Source organism: Tiliqua scincoides, chromosome 1, assembly GCF_035046505.1.
Source record: "Tiliqua scincoides isolate rTilSci1 chromosome 1, rTilSci1.hap2, whole genome shotgun sequence".
Taxonomy (NCBI): domain Eukaryota; kingdom Metazoa; phylum Chordata; class Lepidosauria; order Squamata; family Scincidae; genus Tiliqua; species Tiliqua scincoides.
The window spans coordinates 273,684,393-273,694,340 of NC_089821.1; the positions used below are offsets into that span (position 1 = coordinate 273,684,393).

The following is a 9,948-nucleotide window of genomic DNA, read 5'->3' on the forward strand; positions in this document are numbered from 1 at the left end:
GTGGGGCTGAGAAACCAGGAAGAAGGCAGCTAGCTGGCGAAAGTATGCTTGGAAAGCATGCAACGTGACAGCCAATTGAGCCAGGAAGGAAGCTCTCCTGCTGAGTTTGGCGGAACCACCTTTGTATATGTTGTTGGTTGTTTGCCAGAATGCTGCTATGCGGCAAATATCTGTACCACTATAAAGCAATATTTACAGCACTGTTGGAGGGGGAGCACATGCACCCATCCTCTTTCCCCACAGGCTTAATGGGCCTGTTCAATGTTCAGTGTATTTTCTGAACTGGTCCCTAAGTAGGGATGCCTCTGAAATTCTCCTCTGTTGAATTTCTCCATGAATTTGGAGCTCTGAATTATTTGGTCTGGTTTCCAAGGAGAACCAATGCATTAGGAACCCTCAACAGTTTGGTTTTATTTTTTTAATTCCACATGTGTACATGCGGCTTGTTGTCACTTTCAGTTCATTAAGTCTGAGGCACTTGGGGGAAGCTGCCCCCTTCCTTCCCCAAACAGTGTCAGTGGCTCCTGAGCAATTGATCTCTAATACTTTGGGTGCATGCCCCTCTTTTCCAATTTAACATTTCATGTTACGTTGGTATGACAACATATTCTTTTTGCATCTCCTTACGAAACATTGTCTAACCAAGCATCATTACAAAGAAAATGGATTAAATGAAACTTACAAGTCTTTTCACTTAAGGTCATTGAAATTATAACAACAACAACAAGAAAAACAACCACAGACACACACGCTCATTAATAAACCTATAATATGTGTCTGGACCCCTCTCAAAGAGAAGCCAGAAAATTACAGATTATATCTGAGACTGCAGGAAAAAAAAGCTACTCTGCTAAGTTAAATGCTCTATTATTAAAAATGTCATCCTGTATGAATTTCATAAATAGCAAAGCCAAGAATGGAGTAACCATTTTAAAAAGTCTAGAGGGGATTCCATAACAACATTTAAATGCATTACTACTCAAACAATTTGATTGGATTATAAAATATTTAAAAACGGCAGCTGTACTTGCAGTGTTTAATATTGGCTGTTGTGATTTCTGGAGCATCTTACCTAAGTTTACTAGTTATCTCATTTGAATATAAATATATATCCAACTGCCTGACATACTCAAGCCTGTGATATTGAATTTTAATTTATAAGACAGGCAAAGACTGAAAGAGAAAGAAACATATTGTGTGGAAAAAATAGACTAGATATTCAAAGTTATTTGATAATCAGTCACATGAATCTATGGATCCTCTAAGTCCCTTTGTAGTACTTTGCAGGAGGGCATCCTTAGGGTGCCATTTCGAAAGAATGGGCGGCATCCTTTGCCTATGGCTGGGTTCAGATGCAACAGCAGATTGTGGATTGGATCCTAAATGCTTGTAACACAAATGGAAGAAGTTTTCACTTATCTTTGTTTCCCTCTGCAGCAACTGTTACCCTGCAAATGCCCAATCTCGTCTGATCTTGGAAGCTAAGCAAGGTCAGGCCTGGTTGGTACTTGAATGGGAGACCGCCTGGGAATACCGGGTGCTGTAGGCTTATACCATAGTCTTTCGAGACTGAAGGTTGCCAACCAACACTTGTTTCCCTCTGCATCCCCTGTGCCTCTCCAAAATATGCTTCTGGGGTGGGATGGGGGTCCCTGGAATAAGATGGCATAGGGGACAGCGGTAGGAGGAATGGATTGGAAAGGGGGGGGGTAAAGTCATCTCTCACTCTTGTGTGACTAGATCTTCTTCTGATTGCACCTTCAGCATTTGGAATATAACACTATGACTTTTTGTAAGCATGTTGGCACTGATCTCTGGCTCGTGCGCTGCCCACCCACCTCCCAAAGTTCATTATGGGTTACAAGTCATAGTAGGTATGTGCAAGCTCTTGGTTTTAGAGGCAGGCTGCTTCTGATTGCCAGATGCAGCGGAGGGCACCAGGACGCAAGTTGTGTCTGTTGTCTTGTGTGCTCTGTGGGGCATTTGATGGGCCACTGTGAGATACAGGAAGCTGGACTAGATGGGCCTTTGGCCTGATCCAGCGGGGCTCTTCTTATGTTCTTATGTTCTCCTTTATACATGAAGAGAGGACATAGAAAATGTCTGGTCTTGATTTATTATGAACTTCAGTTTCTTCTTTCATGATCCAAACTCAAGAAACTTTATTTACAAATCATAGTAACTGAGCCTAAATTTGAACCTGGTTTGATATCTTGAGCTGTTAAATTACTGTGTTTAAACAAACTATGGTTAAATAAATTTGGATATAACAGTGAACTGTGGTTTGTTACAAATCATGAAAGGAAACTTTCAATTATCTCTCCTCATGTGCAAAAAGAGTATGTAAGATGTCAGTGGGGACTGGTCATGGGCACTTTGGGGGAGATTCGGGGGCTGGACCTCTTGCTGGCCATCTGATCACCTCAGCTGCAACCCCCCCTACACACACACACACTTAGTGTGCACATGGAGAGGGAATGTCTGTGCACCCCTTATCTGGCCTACACACTGAGCTTTGCTCTTGAAAAGCGGGATATAAGTGAAAAGAGTGCAATCCTGACCAGCCCTTTGGCCCAGAAGGATTGCAAACGTGCCGTAAAGCACATTTGCGCCTCCTCATGAGCAAGCTGTGCCAGCACAGCTGGACCAGCGCAAGGCTCTGGGGTAGGCAGGGAGGAGGTGGGAGGGAGGCATTCTGGAGTGGGGGGAGGGCGGGCAGTGAACAACCCCAGGGACGGATGGGTGGGGAGTTGGAGGTGGGGCTGGGACCCAGCAGTTATGCCGGTTTCCAACCCCTGTTCCCAGGGAGTTCAGAGAGGCTTCAAGCCACTCCACTCTCCTCGGACTTGTGCCATAGGTTCAAGCAGCATAGGTTCAAGGAAGCCCATTGGAGCCAGGGGAAAAGTTTCCCCTCTCCTCTGGCTGAGCCGCTTTGGGCACCTATCCTGCACTGGATACCGCGCAAGCCTCTTGGCTTGCCTGTTCCAGCGCAGGGTAGGATTGCCTCCCAAATCAAATAATAAATTAAAAGTAGTACTTCTTGTGAAACCTTCTGAGAATCTGTTGATGTGAATTCCAGGAATTTGCCCATTTTTGCACAGGACAAATAATTTGGCACATGTTTCATTTCTGTTGGATTGTGGGATTTATTTGGGTTCTTCATGCTTTTGTCAGTTTCCTGGAAAAAAAGGGGCTTTTGATTCATCTAGGTTCAAAAGAGGGGTCAAGCTACCCACAAAAAAGGGGGCCAAGCAACCCATCAGAAAATAATATATAAGCTGCATTTATGTTGTTAAAAGGTGAATAGTTCACAGAGTTAAAGAAAAAATATGAATGCCAACAAAGCTCTTAAGATTTGGCTGCCACGATTCCTTTAAAATAAAAATGCATCAGCTGCCAATTGGGAGGTCATTGTCCAACCCTAACTCTTCTTTCTCCATTCTGGTGCTATGAGAATACAGATATGCTCTGCTTCTAAACCTGGCTGGAATTATGGAAGAAATCATAAGCTCCTTAGGGTCATATCAGCTGTGCATGCAAATGCCTGTTGTAGTGCCTCTTCTTTCTTTAAAAAGAAACATTCAGATCTTCCTTGTTTACAAAGTTCTGTATGGCTGGGTTAAGGGGATTTGTTCAATGGAGGCATGAGGCTGTCCTCAAGTCTCCCGTAAAATGGTTCAAAATAGAATAAATGCACCCACACACAACACTCACACCGAAAGGAGGGGAAATGATAAGCAAAAGGCGTGTCATCAATTTGCACACGAGACAGACAATGAAAGAAAGCAGGGAGTTGGTGATCTACAGCAAGGCTGTGTAAGAGATCAAGGCAACTGTTCCATGTCTGCTGAGTTGAGTGCAATCCGTTGATGGAGTCACAGGGCAAGGGGCACAGTGATTCTAGGATTACAACTGGGCTGGGTGTGGCTACATGCATCGCAAATGGTTCAAATGCACAATAAGCCAACAGCAAAGCAATGAAAGCAAAGACAAAAGATGCCAAGATCTAATGACCCAGGTCGTTATAGGTTTTTGCCCCATCGGATCCTATGGGACCTTTTGTGGGGTGAGCTAATCTAGGGACCTTGCCTCGTTAGCGTAAGGTCCTTGATGGGTGCTGCCTTTGTCTTTGCACATGGGTGGAGGTGCAATAGGTTGCTCAGGAGGCCCACTGCTTCATTAACAAGCTTCCTTGATTGAATTTATCCATGGAGTTGGTGAGCACAGCTAGAGTTGGAGAGCCTTCTTTTGTCATCAACCTGTTCTTCCTAAGTCATAAAGCTCCTAGGAGATTACTTTTGTCATAAGGTCTTAACTTGTGCCCGTAAGGTGCAGTTGCTTCATTCAAATGTTGCAGAAGGCAAAGTGCCATCTGATTCAGCCTTATTGGGGAGGGCAGGTGTTTTGCTCTGATAGATCAAAAGTAACATCTTCCCCTTGGTCTCTCTCTCTCTCTCTCTCTCTCTCTCTCTCTCTCTCTCTCTCTCTCCCTCTGTGCGCACGCGTGTGTGTATGTATAAACAAACAAACAAACAAACAAACAAACAAAAGATGGTCCTTCCCTGGCACTGAACATGCTTCACTGTCAGGCAGGGAACTTATTCTACAATAATGCCTTTATTGTTATTTAGACAGAAACCTACAACAAACTCAAAGACAAAATTAAGTTCCCCATCAAGTCTAAGGCATAATCCAGACTCTCAGCAAAGAGCAGTGCAGGAGGAGGGTGGCACCAGGGGAGGATTGGCTGCTGGACCTATCATTTCCCTCATGGTCAAGAAAGGACTGATCCAGAGAAGGGCTGGATCATCTCCCTGAATTAGTCTTTTCCATCTTCAGTGTTATTTGGGCCTTGGGGGATGATTGTAGGTGGAAAAATAGCACAACGATCCATGCCAGTCATTGCATTAGCAACATGGATATAAATCTGTAAAGCACACTTTTTAACAGAAGTCTTGGTTCTCAACTGAGCTCAGGGCAGACTGTTGACCTTCTCCTGAAGCTTGTGCCCTACAAAGACAGATACATTATGTTTATTAAAACTTGTCTCCTCAACAGAGTCCGGACAGCCAAGGAGACCACCTCCATGCTTGGGAGACGCCAGGGGTTTAACCTGAAAACAATTATCGGAGTGCTTCTACCGCTTCTGGCAGGCACCCAATCGCTCTGTCTAAACACACAGGGTGATTTAGAGGGCCTTTTTAGGTCTGGAGACTAACCAGACCTCACATTAGAGAAAGCCATAACCATTCCAAGCCTAGGTGCTTTGAGCCAATTGTTGTGGGTGAGGACAGCTGACATGGACCATCCAGTAATCTGAGGCCATGTTTTGAATGAGCAAAGCTCAGTATCAAACTTTTATTTCTCAGTTCTGTGCTGGATACAGGGCAGCCCTTTCATGTATTCAGCTGAAGCAAACTGTGAAGTGAATTTCGCAGTGTCCATCCCACCTACTCATCTGCTATTCAGTGGCTTTCTTGGGCAACTGTTTGCTTCTACCACTCCTGATACACCACAGAGGAGATATTCTGGAGAGTGGACACCTCTAGAGGCCAACTCTATGGTCACCACTCTCTTTTCCCCTCTTCTGCTTTCCGTTCCTTCTCTCCACCTACTGTATTGTTGCTGCTGATGCTGCTGATGCCACCACCGTCCTGCAGTATCCAAGCCCCAACAAAGGCAGCAACGAAAGGGGTCTGGGATGATGGTAGAGGCATCTGATGCTTTGCCTTTAGCACCAACATGTCTTGAGCCACCACTGGTCCAGCACACTGGTTTGCAACAAAAGGAGCTTATACGAGCTCTTTGGTCATTCCCTCCCAACATTCAGATAATGTGAGGGAAGAAATTCCTTCATTTCCTCCTCATTTGTTCCCTGAACACATGCGAAGAAAATAAGTGAACAGCCCTGACACTACCTTGAGTTCTGAAGAAGGAAGGCTTAATAGAAATGTAATAAGCAGCACTAGTCAACAAATATATAGTACTCAATTGGCAACCTTCAGTCTCGAAAGACTATGGTATAAGCCTACAACACCCAGTATTCCCAGGCGGTCTCCCATCCAAGTACTAACCAGGCCTGACCCTGCTTAGTTTCCAAGACCAGACAAGATCTGGCATGTGCAGGGTAACAGTTGCTGCAAATATATAGTACTCAAATGTGATACATGCATGTGTAGCCCAGCTGTTCAGATGTCACTAAAAGTGTGGGCACTGTGTGGCTCAAGAAAGTGTATAGGCAAGACCTGCCCCCATTCTGGTGCACATCTTTCCACTACTTAGAGATTATTTCTCCCTGAGTAGAACACTTTTCTCTGCAGACACCATATGCATGGTAAGTGGGAGGCACTGTTAGAGATTACATTGGCATGGCTTGCTGGTGTGCTTATGTGAGAGCTGTACCTGCACACAGCATCTGTGCTTTTATTCATAGTAGGTCTTCTGAATCAGGCCCAAGACATCCCTTTCCAGCACTCACTGTCAGTCAAAGGCAGCACCCCTCTTTTACCTCAATTGCAACCTAGCAGTTATGGGAGAGCGGTCTGAAAACCTATCTGAGGAATTCCCCAAACCCAACATAAGGACATGTTCATCCATGCATGCCAAGGGTCCATCTAGTCCACCATCCTGTATCTCACAGTGGCCCACCAGAAGGAACAATTCAAGCACCCCTGATTCCCACCAGGAAGTTCTTCTTCGCAAGCCCCACTGAGATAAATGGGAGTTGTGCAGGAGTTCCATGTGCAGGAGTTGTGCAGGAACTCTGCACGAGTTCCATTAGTTTCAATGGGGTGTACCCAGGAGAACCTCCAAGAGGATGGTGCCTTAAGCCTGTTTGGAATCTTTTTCTCCTTTTTTCCTCTTTCTCTCTTCTCACAGTGGAAAACAGCATAATAAAATTGTATTTCATTTGAATATAGCTTATTAATGACACAAACCACTAATCTATTAATCAATTGAAAATGAGTTGGTAAAAGGCATGATTTTTTCTTCTTTTTTTTGAGAAACAGGAACACACACATCTTAAAAGGGGGCCATTATCTCCACGGGTTTCTCAGCTGAAGTTAAAAATCCAAAAATGATTTTCATTCATTTCTCATTAATATGCAAAATTATTCAAATGAGGCAGTAATTAACCATCTACTCAGTAGAAAACCTTTTCATGATAATTTATGATAAACTCTGTTGCAGCTTTGATTGAGATTGGGAAGCTAGCATGAATACAAAAAAGCACCTGAAAAAAAATTAAACACCTAACTTATTGCTTGACTAATTATATGGTAACCGTGTTCGCAGTTTATTTCAAAGACAGGCCTATGGGCAATAATAATGCAGGCGTAACATCTTTTTGAGCCTGTCCCACATTTCAACACAGAGCTTCTCTTTCCTTTACATCTCCCTCCACAATCTCCACCGAAAATAAAAGGGAGCCAAACATTTCATATTTGTTCATTTATTTATTATAAGATTTTCATGTCTCCCTTCAGTGATGTCTCCAGGGCGGTTTACAAAACACCTTAAAAGCCCTAATAAAACCAAATACATCACAAAATACAAGCATCAAAACAAACAGGATAACAGTTAAAATAGTAATTAAAATAACTTTCAAAACCTGAAAGCAGGAAAGGACCTTTGCCTGCTGCCAGTGGGGCATGAACAGGTGCAAGGTGAATCTCCCTGGGGAAAGAATTTCACAGCTGAGAAAGTGTTCTCCAAAGCCATCAGCCACCTCTCCTGAGATGGCAGGGGTACTGGGAAAACAGCCTCCAATGAAGACTGCAGCATCTAGAAATAGAATCCATGCAAGCACAGATTGCTCAGGCTATTTTGTGATCATAGCTGAAGTTCTTCCTCTCGCTCTGTACTAGCTATTTAGGGTCCAATCCTATCCAGTTTTCCAGTGCCGGTGCAGCTCTGCCAATGGGGCATGCGCTGCATCCTGTGGTGAAGAGGCAGTCACAAAGTCCTCCTCCAGCTAAGGGAACATTTGTTCCCTGACCTCAAGGCTGCATTGCGGCTGCACCGGTGCTGGAAAGTTGGACCCTTAGCTGGCACAAGTCTGAGTCTGGGTTAGGATACAGTGGAGACCTGCTCTGCTGATCCTGACCCCGCTCGGGCCTGATCTGCACCATCCTGTCCCTGCCCTACTCAGAAACACTGAGACATGCCCCTTCCCTGCCTCTGTTCCACCATCCCGCTGTCCCTCCATCACCTGGCACACCTCCGCTGGCAGTCGATCTATTGGACGCAGATTTGGTGGGGCAGCACAGGCTTCCTTGCCAGAGCTTCTTACTCTGAGTCCCAAACTTAATTTATAAATGCAGCAGACCACCTGCCCTCACAAACACACACACCCAGGGAGCATCAAGGAAATGGATACAGCCTTTATGGTGTCAAATTTATTGTGCTATAATTCACACATATACTGTAAAAACCATAACTCACACATATACTGCATAAGGTGTACACAGAAGCAGCTGCTTGATCCAGTCAATCAATCAATCAATCAATCAGCCAGCCAGCCAGTCAGTCAGTCAGTCAGCTAATTAGACCATGTGCTTGAAGTGTTCCCCATTGGCATCTATACATCACTGACATTGTTGACTAAAGGATCTGCAGACATCTACCAACTTGTGTCCTGGGATGGTTCCACACATGCTGTCAGTTACTTCTCTTAGCTCAGTGGTTTTCAACTTTTTTCATCTCATAGCACACTGACAAGGTACGAAAATGGTCAAGGCACATCATCAGTTTTTTGACAATTGACAAGGCACACCATGCTGTTGGTGGGGGGCTCACATCCCCCAATTATTATTATTATTGGCAACCTTCAGTCTCGGAAGACTATGGTATCGCGCTCTGAAAGGTGGTTCTGGAACAGCGTCTAGTGTGGCTGAGAAGGCCAATCCGGGAGTGACAATCCCTTCCACACTGGGAGCAAGTGCAGTCTGTCCCTGGTCTGTCTCCCTGGCTATGGGCCTTCCTTCTTTGCCTCTTTGCCTCAGACTGTTGGCAAAGTGTCTCTTCAAACTGGGAAAGGCCATGCTGCACAGCCTGCCTCTAATAAATGACCCTCCCCCAAACTCCTGTGGCACAGTTGCAGACCATTCGTGGCACACCAATGTGCTATGGCACAGTGGTTGAAAATGGCTGCCTTAGATGTTTGAGTGTTGTAGGTTTTCTACAATGATGTAGAATAGTGGTTCCCAAACTGTGGGGACCCTCCCATTGGCAGGTCGTGACCTGATCTTTGGTGGGTCCCAAAGGGTGATGGAAAGATCAGATAACTAATTGCCTCAAGCCCTGAGGCTGTTCAAAAATCAGATACTGTTGCTGCTAATTACTCTGCAAAGAGCTCAGCTCCTGCAGTTTGCAACCATATGTAAATATAGGGAGATAAATGTTTGAGGGTCTTTTTCCTGGTTTAAATTAGATAGATAGATAGATAGATAGATAGATAGATAGATAGATAGATAGATAGATAGATAGATAGATGATATTATTATTATTATTATTATTATTATTATTATTATTATTATTATTATTATTAACAGTATTTATATACAGCTTTTCAACTAAAAGTTCATAAAGCAGTTCACAGAGAAAAATCAAATAACTAAAAGGCTCCTTGTCCCAAAAGGGCTCACAATCTAAACAGATGCAAATGAATACCAGCATTCATTCATGAATACCAGCTGAGGAGGGCCAGTTACTCTCCCCCTGCTAAAAAAAAAAAAAAGGAGCACCCACTTGAAAAAGTGCCTCTTATCCAATTAGATAGATAGATAGATAGATAGATAGATAGATAGATAGATAGATAGATAGATAGATAGATAGATAGATAGATAATCTCCTTTTTTAAAAGTCTGGTAAACCTAGGTGGGTCCCAACAGAGTGTCATTTTAAAAAGTGGATGCAAAAAAGTTTGGGAACCACTGATGTAGAATG

At 43.9% G+C, this 9,948-nt stretch overlaps 1 pseudogene; it reads left to right on the plus strand.

The window, feature by feature from the left end:
• Positions 1–1,429: 1,429 nt before the first annotated feature.
• LOC136637063 (5S ribosomal RNA) lies at positions 1,430–1,549 on the plus strand (annotated as a pseudogene).
• Positions 1,550–9,948: the final 8,399 nt, after the last annotated feature.